The 14,063-nt window shown below is 36.9% G+C and overlaps 1 pseudogene; it reads right to left on the reverse strand.

Annotated features, from left to right (window-relative positions):
• Positions 1–9,621: 9,621 nt before the first annotated feature.
• Positions 9,622–10,898, reverse strand: LOC140523759 (bifunctional phosphoribosylaminoimidazole carboxylase/phosphoribosylaminoimidazole succinocarboxamide synthetase pseudogene; annotated as a pseudogene).
• Positions 10,899–14,063: the final 3,165 nt, after the last annotated feature.

Genomic DNA, 14,063 nt, shown 5'->3' on the forward strand with positions numbered 1-14,063 from the left:
TTACCATCAGAGAAAGACATAGAAATCAAGGTTTCTGTATCCAAAACATCCAAAATACCTATTCAATGGGCTCAGGCCATGGAAGAGCTCAAAAAGGATTTTGAAAATCGAGTTAGAGAGGTGGAGGAAAAGCTGGGAAGAGAAATGAGAAAGATGCAAGAAAAGCATGAAAAAGCAGGTCAACACTTGCTAAAGGAGACCCAAAAACATGCTGAAGAAAATAACACCTTGAAAAATAGGCTAACTCAATTGGCAAAAGAGGTTCAAAAAGCCAATGAGGAGAAGAATGCTTTCAAAAGCAGAATTAGCCAAATGCAAAAGGAGGTTCAAAAGCTCACTGAAGAAAATAGTCCTTTCAAAATTAGAATGGAACAGATGGAGGCTAATGACTTTATGAGAAACCAAGAAATCACAAAACAAAACCAAAAGAATGAAAAAATGAAAGATAATGTGAAATATCTCATTGGAAAAACAATTGACCTGGAAAATAGATCCAGGAGAGACAATTTAAAAATTATGAGACTACCTGAAAGCCATGATCAAAAAAAGAGCCTAGACATCATCTTCCATGAAATTATCAAGGAAAACTGCGCTGATATTCTAGAACCAGAGGGCAAAATAAGTTTTCAAGGAGTCCACCAATCACTGCCTACAAGAGATCTAAAAAGAGAAACTCCTAGGAATGCTGTGGCCAAATTCCAGAGTTCCCTGGACAAGGAGAAAATATTGCAAGCAGCTAGAAAGAAACAATTCAAGTATTGTGGAAGTACAATCAGGATAACACAAGATCTAGCAGCTTCTACATTATTGAAGGAATTGAAGGGCATGGAATAGGATATTCCAGAAGTCAAAGGAACTAGGACTAAAACCAAGAATCACCTCCCCAGCAAAACTGAGTATAATACTTCAGGGGAAAAAATGGTCTTTCAATGAAGCAGAGGACTTTCAAGCATTCTTGATGAAAAGAGCAGAGCTGAAAAAAAAAATTTGACTTTCAAACAGAAGAATGAAGAGAAGCATGAAAAGGTAAACAGCAAAGAGAAGTCATAAGGGACTTATAAAAGTTGAACTGTTTACATTCCTACATGGAAAGACAATATTTGTAACTCTTGAAACTATTCAGTATCTAGGTACTGGGTGGGATTACATACACACATATGCACACACATGCACACACACATAGAGACAGAGTACACAGAGTGAATTGAAGAGAATGGAATCATATCTTTACAAACTGAAATTAAGGGGTGAGAGAGAAATATATTGGGAGGAGAAAGGGAGAAATGGAGTGGAGCAAATGATCTCTCACAAAAGAGGCAAGCAAAATACTTTTTAGTGGAGGGATAAAGAGGGGAGGTGAGAGAAAAACATGAAGTTTACTCTCATTACATTCCACTGAAGGAAGGAATAAAGTGCACACTCATTTTGGTATGAAAACCTATCTTACAATACAGGAAAGTGGGGAATAAGGGGATAAGCAGGGTGGGGGTGGGATGATGAAAGGGAGGGCATGGGGAGGAGGGAGCAATTTGAGGTCAACACTCATGGGGAGGGACAGGATCAAAAGACAGAATAGAAGTAATGGGGGGCAGGTTAGGATGGAGGGAAATATAGTTAGTCTTATACATCACGACTATTATGGAAGTCATTTGCAAAACTACACAGATTTGGCCTATATTGAACTGCTTGCCTTCCAAAGGGAAGGGGTGGGGAGGGAGGGAGGAAAAGAAGTTGGAACTCAAAGTTTTAGGAACAGCTATCGAGTACTGTTCTTGCCACTAGGAAATAAGAAATACAAGTAAAGGGGTATAGAAAGTTATTTGGCCCTACAGGACAAAAGAGAAGATGGAGACAAGGGCAGAGAAAGATGATAGAAGAGAGAGCAGATTGGTGGTAGGGGCAGTTAGAATGCTTGGTGTTTTGGGGTGGGGGGAGGGGACAAAAGGGGAGAAAATTTGGAACCCAAAATTTTGTGAAAATGAATGTTAAAAGTTAAATTTAAAAAAAAAAGAATGTTTGGTGTTTAGGGGTGGGGGAGGGAACAAATGGGGAGAAATTTGGAACCCAAAATTTTGTGAAAATGAGTTTTAAAAGTTAAATAAATAAATTAAAAATAAAAAAATAAGAAAGATGGAGCAAAAATTGAGAAGAGAAATGAGAGCAATCCAAAAAAATCATGAAAAGCTAGTCAACTGTCTGGTAAAGGACACCCAAAAAAATGCTGAAGAAAATAACACCTTTAAAAATAGATTAACTCAAGTGTCAAAAAGACGTACAAAAACAGTGAAAAGAAGAATGCTTTAAAAAACAGAATAAGTCAAATGGAAAAGGAGATTCAAAAGCTCACTGAAGAAAATAATTCTTTAAGACTTAGAGTGGAGCAGATGGAAGTTAATGAACATGAGAAGTCAAGAAAATATAAAACAAAATCAAAAAAGATAAAGAAGGCAATGTGAAAAATCTCCTTTGACAAACCACCGTTCTGGAAAATAGATGCAGGAGAGATAATTTAAAAATTATCAGTCTACCTGAAAACCATGAAAAAAGAGCCTAGATATCATCTTCGAAGAAATTTTCAAGGGAAACTGCCCTGATATTCTAGAGCCACAGAGGAAAATAAACATGGAAAGAATTCGCTGATCACCTCCCAAAAGGGATCCCAAAAGAATAGCTCCTAGGAATATTCTAGTCAAATTCCAGAGTTTCCAGGTCAAGGACTAAATATTTCGAGAAACCAGAAAGAAACAATTCAAGTACTGTGGAAATACAGTCAGGATAACACAGGATTTAGCAGTTTCTACACTAAGGGACTGAAGGACTTGCAATATGATATTCCATAGGTCAAAGGAGATAGGATTAAAACCAAGAATCACCTCCTTGCAAAATAAAGTGTAATACTTCAGGGGGAAAAATGAAATTTCAATGAAACAGAGGCCTTCCAAATACTCTTGTTGAAAAGACCAGAACTGAATAGAAAATTTGACTTTCAAATACAGGAATCAAGAGAAATATGTAAAGGTAAATAGGAAAGAGAAGCTTCAAGGAAATCCATAAAGTTGAACTGTTTACATTCCTACACAGAAAGATACTATTTGTAACTCATGGGACCTCTTTCAGTATTAAGGTTGTTAGAAAGAACACACACACGCGCACACACATGTATATACATACATATACACATACATATATTTGTAGGTGTGTATGGTATGTATATATGTGTATATTATGTAGATATGCATATATGTGCATAAATGTGTGTATATATGTGTATGCGTGTGTGTCTGTGTGTGGCTGTGTATTCACACATGCATATAGACATGGGGCACAGGGTGAGCTGAATATGAAGGGAGATACCTAAGAAAATAAAATTGACTGTTGAATGCAATGTACTAGGAGTGAGAGAAAAGGAGAAGTAGAATGTAAGAAATCATCTTATATATGAGAGGGAAGAAAGAGCTTCTACAGTGGAGGAGAAGAGGGGAAGATGAAAGGAAATAATTGTGCCTTACTCTCATGGGATTTGGCTTAAGGAGGGAATAACACATATTCAGTTGGATTCAGAAATATATTTTGCCCTGCAGGAAGGCAAGGGGAAAGGGGATAGGAGAGGGAAGATAATAGAAGGAACAGAAAATTGGGGAAAGGGATAATTAGAGGCAAACACTAGTAGGAGGACAGGTCAAGGGAGAGAATGGAATAAATGAAGGGTAGGATGGGACAGAGGGAAATATGGTTAGTGTTTTACAACATAAATATTATGGAAGTGCTTTGCATTGTTACACAAGCATGACCTATATGGAATTGCTTGCTTTCTCAATGAGGGTGGGGGAGGATGGAGAGTGAGAATATGGAACTCAAAGCTTCAAAAATGAATGTTAAAAATTGTTTTAGCATGCAACAGAAAATTAAGTTATACAGGGAATGGAATATAGAAATCTATTTCACCCTACAGGAAAATAGAGGGGAAGAGGTTTGGAAGAAGGGTGGGTAATAGAAGGGAGGACAGACTGGAGGAAAGGGTGGATGGGGTGAATTTGTCCTGGGGTGGGGGTTGGGGAAGGATGAGCAGAAAATTTTGAATTCAAATTCTTGTGAAAGTGAATGTTAAGAACTGAAGCACAAATCAATTATATATTACAATAAAAATAGATAGTCTAGATAAAGAATAATTCATAGAAAGTGAATAAAAAGTTATTTTATGTCTCTATTTCATTTTGTCAAATGCTTAATAGATTTGAAATAAGCCATTATTTTATCTTTTCTTTATCTATACACATACTAACTCTATACTGTATCTACTGTTATCGAATCAATTCCTTTAATCATGGAATGTAAGTAAAGTTAATGAAAATAAATACAGATTTATGATGATTTCCATGGTATCTTCTTTTTTAAAAAAAAAATTATTTTAAGTTTTCAACATTCATTCCCACAAAATTTTGAGTTCCAAATTTTCTCCCCATCTCTCCCCTTCCCCCACCCCAAAGGCTGAGCATTGTAATTACCCCTATCACCAATTTGCTCTCCTGTCTAAAATCCCACCCTTCCCTTATCTTCTTCTTCCCATTGCCCTCCCTTCCATCATCCTGCCACCCTACTTATCCCCTTCTCCCCCACTTTCCTGTATTTTAAGATACACTTTCATAGCAATTGAGTGTGCATTTTATTCCTTCCTTGACTCAAATGTGATGAGAGTGACCTTCATGTTTTCTCTCTCACCTTCCCCCTTTTCCCCTCCATTGTAAAGTCTTTTACTTGCCTGTTTTATGAGAGGTAATTTGCCCCATCTCATTTCTCCCTTTCTCCTCCCAATGTATTTCTCTCTCACCGCTTAATTCCATTTTTAAAAATATGATCCCATCCTATTCAACTCACCCTGTGCTCTGTGTGTGTATGTTTGTGTGTGTGTGTGTGTGTGTGTGTGTGTGTGTGTGTGTAATCCCACCAACTACCCAGATACTGAAAAAAGTTTCAAGAGTTACAAATATTTTCTTTTCATGTAGGAATGTAAACAGTTCAACTTTAGTAAGTCCCTTATGTTTTCTCTTTCCTTTTTACATTTTCGTGCTTCACTTGATTCTTGTGTTTGAAAGTCAAATTTTATTTTCAGCTCTGGTCTTTTCATCAAGAATGCTTGAACGTCCCCTACTTCTTGAAAGACCATTTTCCCCCTGAATTATTATACTCACTTTTGCTGGATAGGTGATTTTTGGTTTTCATCGTAGTTCCCTTCTCTTCTGAAATATCATATTCCACCCCCTTTGATCCCTTAATGTAGAAGCTGCTAGATCTTGTGTTATCCTGATTATATTTCCACAGTACTCAAATTGTTTCTTTCTAGATGCTTGCAATACATTCTCCTCGACCTGGTAACTCTGAAATTCAGCTACAATCTTCCTAGGAGTTTCTCTTTTTGGATCTCTTTCAGAAAATAATCTGTTGATTCTTTCAGTATTTATTTTGCTCCCTGGTTCTAGAATATTAGGGCAGTTTTCCTTGATAATTTCATGAAAGATGATATCTTGGCTCTATTTTTGGTCATAACTTTCAGATAGTCCCACAATTTTTAAATTGTCTCTCTTGGATCTATTTTCCAGGTCAATTGTTTTTTTTTTTTTTTCCAATGAGATATTTCACATCATCTCCCATATTTCCATTCTTTTGATTTTGTTTTGTGATTTCTTGGTTTTTCATAAAGTCATTAGCCTCCATCTGTTCCATTTTAATTTTTAAAGAACTATTTTCTTCAGTGAACTTTTGAACTGCCTTTTCTACTTTGCTAATTCTTCTTTTTAAAGCATTCTTCTCCTCATTGACTTTTTGAACCTATTTTGCCAGTTTAGTTAGCCTATTTTTAAAGATGTTATTTTCTTCAACATTTTTAAGTCTCCTTTTGCAAGTTGTTGACTTGCTTTTCACAATTTCCTTGCATCTCTCCCATTTCTCTTCCCAAAATTTCCTCCACCTCTCTTACATGATTATCAAAATCCTTTTTGAGCTCTTTCATGGCCCAAGACCATTGAATATTTATTTTGAATGTTTGGGATACAGAAGCCTGGAGTATTATGTCTTTCCCTGATGATATGCATTGTTCTTCCTCACCCAGAAGGATGGGAGAAGATATCTGTTCACCAAGAAAGTAACCTTCTATAGTCTTATTGTTTTTCCCTTTTTCAGGCATTTTCTCAACCAGTTACTTCACTTTTGGGTTCTTTGTCAAGAGAAGAGTATACTCTGGGTATAGTTAAGGTCTCAGTTCCTCCAAGGTGGCACATTCAAGCATGTACTCTGGTTTGGGAGCAACAAGAAACTTTTGTGCCCAGAATCTGTGAGTAATAGAGTTTCCTCTCCACTGCCACCTGGCCTCCAGTTCCACCAAGCAAGCACTGCAGGCTGCAATTCACATAAGCTGCTCAATTCCCCCAAGGGCTTTCGGTGGGGGCAGGACTGCTACAGAGGACTGAGGTAAGAATCACCTACTCAGTTCCCCCAGGGGTTTTACAATCCAAGAATGGATGTGGGCTGCTGTGGGAGCTGCTACTGCCCTATGCTGTCTCTGCCGCCATTTAAGGGCTGTCAGTCTTTCAGGTCATCCTGGGCTGGAAATCTCCTCCACTCCTTTGTTCTGTGGCTCCTGCTACTCTAGAATTTGTTGAGAGTCTTTCTTCACAGGTATTTTATAGGTTATAGGGGAGGAGCTAGTGTATGTGTATGTTTCTACTGTGCCATCTTGGTTCCATTCCCCTCCATGGTATCTTCTTATAGGAAAAGCTTTTGTTTTTTTTAATTAAAAGAGAACTAAAAATGTGGAATAAAATCAATGTACAATGAAAATTTTCAGGGGTTACTGAAAACATTGCATTTACCAGGTGAGCAATTTTGAAAGTAAATCAATATTGAGGAGAAATAGTGCAATTCACTTTGACTTCCTTTTGTAGTCCTCATGGTTGAGTGTGTTGGGTTGTATTAAGATATAAACATAAAGCTAAAACTGAAAAAGTTATTGCTTTTTTATAATCTACTAATGCATTTAAATTTCATATTTGTAATGATTTTCTTTTCCTTATAAAAGATGCTATTTAAGACATTTCCCTTTACCAAAGGCAAATAACGTAGCTGTTGATTTTCATGGAAATTGCAGGCTTCCATCCAGGACTGAATTAGATTTAAATTAGTATTTAATGCCAGACTTCACATTGTATTGAAGTATATTTCCCTAGTGTCACTCAGGGACTTAATGAAAATTTGAAATAAAAGGAATGTAATGACATAGCTTAAATTAACTCAGCATATTTGGAAATTCAATTTTAGAAGTACCCTTTTGAGGAAAATTTTTGTTTTTTTAAATAAAACAAATTATAAATATCAGCATTATTGATATTGTTTTTTTAAAAAAATGCAAAACATACTTGAAATGAAATAAAACAAGCAAAAGAATAGCAAAGTCATCTCAAACAAATGCATTTGTAAAGATGAATACCAAATTATCTACAAAGGACATATGAAGCAAGATGCTATCTGCTTCAGAAGGGGAAAAAAACCTGAAAAATATAGTCTTAACACACAAACAAACGTGTGTGTATGTGAGTGTACTTGTGTGTGTGTGTGTGTGTGTGTGTGTGCTGTATAATAATAGCCATCTCAAGGATGGAGAAGAAGAAAAAAGGCAAAAAAAAGTTACATAACAACTTTAACATGTATTTAAAAGGAATAGCAAGTTGTACAAATAGACTCATAGTTTCTTGTGAAATCATTTCTTTCTACTCTACTGTTATGGAAAAGTTTATTTTGTTTCTTTTTTTAATGTTTATTTATTTATTTTTAGTTTACATCATTCATTTCCACAAAATTTTGAGTTCCAAATTTCTCCCCTATCTCTCCACTCCCCCCACCCCATAACATCTTGCATTCTGATTACCCTTTCCCTCAAAAAGCCCTCTCTTCTATCACACCCCTCCCATCCCTTGTCCCCTTCTCTCTTTTTTTGCAGGATAAGATAGGTTTCTATACTCTATTACCTGTATTTCTTATTTCCAAGTTATATGCAAAAACAATTCTCAACATTCATTTTTAATACTTTCAGTACTAACTTCTCTACCTTCCTCTCTCCCTACTCACCCCACACTGATAATTCAATATAGGCTGTATAGGTGTATAAGTGCAAAGGACTTCCATAATCATCATGTTGTGTAAGACTAACTATATTTCCCTCCATCCCATCCTGCCCCTCCATTTATTCTATTCTCTCTTTTGACCTTGTTCCTCCCCAAAATTGTTTACTTCTGGTTGCTCCCTTCTCCCATTTTCCCTCCTTTCAATCATCCCCCTCATTCCACTTGTCCCCTACCCTTCTGTAGTGCAAGTTATGCTTTCATAGCAAATCGAGTAAGCATATCATTCCCTCAAGCCATATGTGAAGAAAGTAAGCTTCCCTTTTTTCTCTCTCACATCTTCCAAATTCTCCCTCACTGAAGAAGTTTTTTCTTGCCTCCTCGATGCATGATAATTTACTCCATTCCATTTCTCCCTTTATCTTCCCAATATATTCCTCTCTCACTCCTCAATTTTATTTTAATTTTTAAGTATAATCCCTTGTTGTTCAACTCTTCCTGTGTTCTCTGTGTGTGTGTGCGTGTGTGTGTGCGCGTATAATCCCTTCAATTGTTAAATACTGAGAAAAGTCACAAGAGTTACAAATATTTTCTTTCCACGTAAGAATGTAAATAGTTCAACTTTAGAAAGTCCTTACATTTTCTCTTTCTTGTTTACCATTTCATGCTTCTCTTGATTCTTGTGTTTGAAAGACACATTTTCTATTGAGTTCTGGTCTTTTCATCAAGAATGCTTGAAAGTCCTCTATATCATTGAATGATCCTTTTTTCCCCTGAAGTATTATATTCAGTTTTGCTGGGTAGGTGATTATTGGTTTTAATCCTAGTTCCTTTGACTTCTGGAATATCATATTCCTAGCCCTTTGATCCCTTAATGTAGAAGCTGCCAAATCCTGTGTTATCCTGATTGTATTTCCACAGTACTCAAACTGTTTCCTTCTGGCTGCTTGCAATATTTTCTCTTTGATCTGGGAACTCTGCATTTTGACTACAATGTTCCTGGGAGTTTCTCTTTTTGGATCCCTTTCAGAAGGTGATCTGTGGATTCTTGCAATATTTATTTTACCCTCTGGTTCTAGAATATCAGGGCAGTTTTCCTTAATAATTTCATGAAAGATGATATCTAGTCTCCTTTTCTGATTATGGCTTTCAGGTAGTCCTACAATTTTATTGTCTCTCCTGGATTTATTTTCCAGGTCACTTGTTTTTCCAATGAGATATTTCACATTGTCTTCTATTTTTTCATTCTTTTGGCTTTGCTTTCTAATTTCTTGATTTCTCGTAAAGTCATTAACTTCCATCTAATTTTTAAAAATTCTAATTTTTCCATTCTAATTTTTAAAAATTTTCTTCAGTGAGATTTTGAACCTCATTTTCCATTTGGCTACTTCTACTTTTTTTTTAAACCAAGTAAGAAATTTTATTAGTACTTTGATATGACTAATTTAGAGTAATCTTTTCTTTTGCGTGATTGCAAATGCTTTTTGAAGCTAAATTAGAATTTTTCTTCTTATAAACTGTATTCTCTGATTTTCTTATCTGCCTCCTTCAAGGAAACCCATGTATTTAATATGCTTTCTCCAAGTTTAGCCCATAGCCAATGGTTATTTATTCCAAATATCTGGGCTGCAAATTGAGTTGCTCCCTCAGGCGAAAGTACAGCTGAACAACCAAGACCACTAGGCATTTGAAGTGAGGACCACACATCCTGAGCTCCCCAATGAAGTGTAAGGGGAGGACGGTTGATTACTGGATACACAGTGTTACCAGACATTAGTGGTCCAAATCATTGCTTCTTCCAGCTACTGGCACAAATACAGTAGGAATATCATCTCCTTCATGCTCTGCTTTAATCTTTAGAGTTTCATCTGGTCCTTTATGGGCAGATGTTACTCAAAATTTACAGGGAATTCCATAGTTTCCACAAGCCTTCTTAATTTTTTCACAATTACCAAGGTCAGAAGTTGAGCCCATCAATACCACATGTCTCCATGAAGTTTCCAGTTTATGAAGCAACTCCACGCTTTCTGCCACCCATTCAAAGATTTTCTTCACCATCTGGAGGACTTCAGAAGTAATTTCCTTAAGGTCCTGATATGACTGTTTGTCTTTTGATTGGATCTATCACTAGATGGTCAGAGCCTCCAGGGATCATTATCAATAACATCAGCAAAAACAATTTCTTTTATAGTTACATCAACACCAAATTCAGTCTTCATGTCAACCAGTCTACAGTTCAGAAGCAGCCAGGATTTTTTCCAGTATTTCAAAAATAGCTTGTGTGGTATGACTCATGATATCCATTTCTGTCTGACCTGTGTTAAGTCCAGCAAAACACCATTTTGCAGAAATAATATGTTCTTCACACCACTATGGATCACTGTTAGCATCATCCTTGAAAAACATCTCCACTTTAGGTGGATAGAACTTGTATCCTTCTTTGACACCAGGATTTCGTTTGAGAAAAGAACCAATTGCAATTCTCCTAAATACCAATTCAATTGAAATCATTTAACATTGAGGTGCAAGGAAAGCTGTCTCACCACATTTTTTGGTGAAAGCAGTTTTGATACCTGCATCCTGTAACAACTTGAAAATACAGTTATTAATTTTATTTGAGATTGCAGCTTTTTCATCCAGGTGATTTTTTCTAGCTGCATTGCCTGATGTAATCTAATCTTTAGATTGCAAGAGGACTTTCCCAGGACTAGCCAACAATTCATAGACTTCTTTTGTTTTACCTTCATAGAGCTTCTTACTAATCTTCAGTACTTTGGCAGTCGCCATTTCTCTGGTGGTGGTGGTGACTAAGGGGAAGACAGGAACCTTGCGAGGAGAAGAAGGATGAGGTTAGGGACATCAGGCTCGTTAATTCTACTTTTTAAAACATTCTTTTTCTCATTGGCTTTTTGGACATCTTTGGCCAATTGAGTTAACCTATTTTCAAAGGTGTTATTTCCTTCAGCATTTTTTTGAGTCTCCTTTAGCAAGTTGTTGACTTACTTTTCATGATTTCTTGCATCTCTCTCATTTCTCTTCTCAATTTTTCCTCCAACTCTCTTACTTGATTTTCATAATTCTTTTTGAGCTCTTCCATGGCTTGAGGCCATTGAGTATTTATTTTGGAGCTTTTGGATACAGAAGCCTTGACTTCCTCTGATATTATGCTTTATTCTTCTTCAACCAAAAGGTGGAAGAAAATATTTGTTAACCAAGAAAGTAACCTTCTGTAGTCTTATTTTTTTTCTCTCTTTTCTGTACATTGTCCCAGCCAGTTACTTGACTTTTGGGTCCTTTGTCAAGGGAAAGGTATATTCTGGGGACCTATATGTTCTCAGTTCCTCCAAGGTGGCATAATCGAGGGAGAGGTGTTTACTTCTCTTCTGACCTGCACACTGTTCTGGGAGCAGTAAAAAACTTTTCTGTCCAATATCTGCAATTGAATTCCCTCTGCAGAGCCCTCACCAGCTGCACTAACAGTGTTCCTTCTCACCCCTGGGTGGATTTCTGGGCTGAGAATCAAATCAATGGCTCAATTACCCCAGGGGCTTTAGGTGGAGGTCGTCCAGGGCTGCCACTGAGGGCCGAGATTTGATCAGCTCTTCAATTCACCCAGGGACTCTGAGTGGAGGGCCCTGAAAATAGCAGCTGCAGAAGCCCTCTCACTGACCTTTGAAGCTGTGTGTGGCATTTATGGGTTGTGGAATCTAGAAACTGCTGTCAATGGCACCCTGAATCCTGTTTTTGGTCCTGTCCCTGCTGCTCTGCACTGGTCTACTCTCCCATGTTGGTCTGTGCTAGCTGTGCTGGTCTGGTCTGCACTCGTTGTGCTGGTCTGGTTCATTTCTTTTATTTCTTAAGTTCAGAATAAAAAAAGAATTTTAAAAAGAGATAAAGCAAAGTCATTATGTGAGGGATGAGGAAAATGATTATGATGATAATATTGATGATATCATCTGAGACGTGACATTACTTGTTGGTAGATGAGATGCATTCATGAGATTACTATAGGGGTAAAATAAGATAGTAAGAAGTTAGGATTTTAGATTATTTGTCAATGTAGATTTTTAAGTAGAAAGCAGTTTATAATTAAAAAAGAAACTGATCAGAATTTGAGACCATTGAACTTGTAAAATAACTTTCACATTATGGTATTTATTAACTATTAGGCATATTACATTATTAGAAAAAAACTGAATATTTTAGAAGAAAGTTTTGATAGAGGGAAAATATTAGGGATATAAATATTCTATACCATTTCTCAAATGCAATATAGTATATCCTGGGCCTAATTTGATGTTCATTTAAATTATCTATTTAAGACATTTGTTCTACTTATGGTCTATGCCCATAGAATGTTGATTCACTTCCGTATACTAGTCTTGACTATGGATATTCTTATCCACATACTTTTGTCTATATCTGCTTTTAAAAAAGTAGTCACTTGATATTATGATCTCTACAACTTATCATGCTACTTGTGTTCTCTCTTTTTGAATCAAATTCAGTGGGGTGAAGAAGTTGTCCTTCCTTGTTGCATCCACTTCGTGTAATATCAGTTACTTTTCAATTATTTGCTATCTAAATTACGACTCTATTAATTGACTGAAATTACATTCTCCAAATTTTGTTTTGTTTTACCTCATATTTCATCTAAACACCTTAATTTACTCAAATTAGTTATGGTCTGTGAACTTTCTAATAGGTCAAAAAAATAATACCTATCAGATTTAGAATTAGACAGGATGAGAGCAAAGTGACGGTGGTGGAGTAGAAAGACTGACCTGCTGTAGCTCTCCTCCCATAGCCCATAAAATACTTGTAAAAAATGATGCCAAGAGCAGCAGAAGCAACAAAACAACAGAGTGAAAGAGATTTCCAGCCCCAGGCAGCCTGGAAGGCTGACAGAAAAGGTCTTTCAAACCAGGCTCAGAGCTGAGTACAGCCTAAATTTGGCTGTGTGGCTTCACAGGGACAGGACTGGAGCAGAATTGAGGGCATGAAATCACAGGCAGAAGCTGCAGTTCCTAGATTTCTCAACCCACAAATGTCAATAGCTTCAAAGATCAGTGAGGAAGCTCTTTCACCTCAGTGAGAACAGAGCAGGGTCCTGCCCTAGCCCCAGCCCCAGGTGGAGGCAGCATCAATTTTTGGAGTCCTGAGCCTAAAGACCCTGGGGGAATTGAGCTGCTGGTCTGGATTTCATTCCTGAGGGGCAGTCCTGGAGTGAGGAGAAGCACTGGCTGGTGGAGTTGGTGGAGGCTCTGGAGAGGGAATTCTATTTGCGGATCCTGGGCAGAAATACTTATGGTTGGTCCCAGACCAGAGGGCAAGCCAGGATAGAAGTAAACTACTCTCTCTTGATTGTGCCACTTTGGAGGAACTGAGAACTTCTAGGACCTCACTTATAGGTACCCTCCACTTCATAAAGGACTCAAAAGTCAAGTAACTGACTGGGAAAATGCCCAAAAAGGAGAAAAATAAATAAGATTATAGAAGGTTTTTTTTCTGGGTCAAGAGGTATTTTCTTCCATCCTTTCAGATGAGGAAGAACAAAGAATAGCCTCAGAGGAAGACATAGAGTCAAGGTTTCTGCATCCAAAGACTCCAAAAAATTATACTATGGTCTCAGGTCAAGGAAGAGCTCAAAAAGAATTTCGAAAATCAAGTAAGAGAGGTGGAGGAAAAATTAGGAAGAGAAATGAAAACAATGCAAGAAAATCATGAAAGATGAGTCAACAATTTGCTAAAGGAGATCCAAAAAATGCTGAAGAAAATAACACCTTAAATTTACAGTAAACCAAAAGGCAAAAGAGGTCCAAAAACCCAATGAGGAGAAGAATGCCTTAAAAAGCAGAATTATTCAAATGGAAAAAAGAGGCACACAAGCTCACTGAAGAAAATAGTTATTTAAAAATTAGGATGGAGCAGATGGAAGCTAATGACTTTACA

The sequence above is a fragment of the Notamacropus eugenii genome, chromosome 2, assembly GCF_028372415.1.
Source record: "Notamacropus eugenii isolate mMacEug1 chromosome 2, mMacEug1.pri_v2, whole genome shotgun sequence".
Taxonomy (NCBI): domain Eukaryota; kingdom Metazoa; phylum Chordata; class Mammalia; order Diprotodontia; family Macropodidae; genus Notamacropus; species Notamacropus eugenii.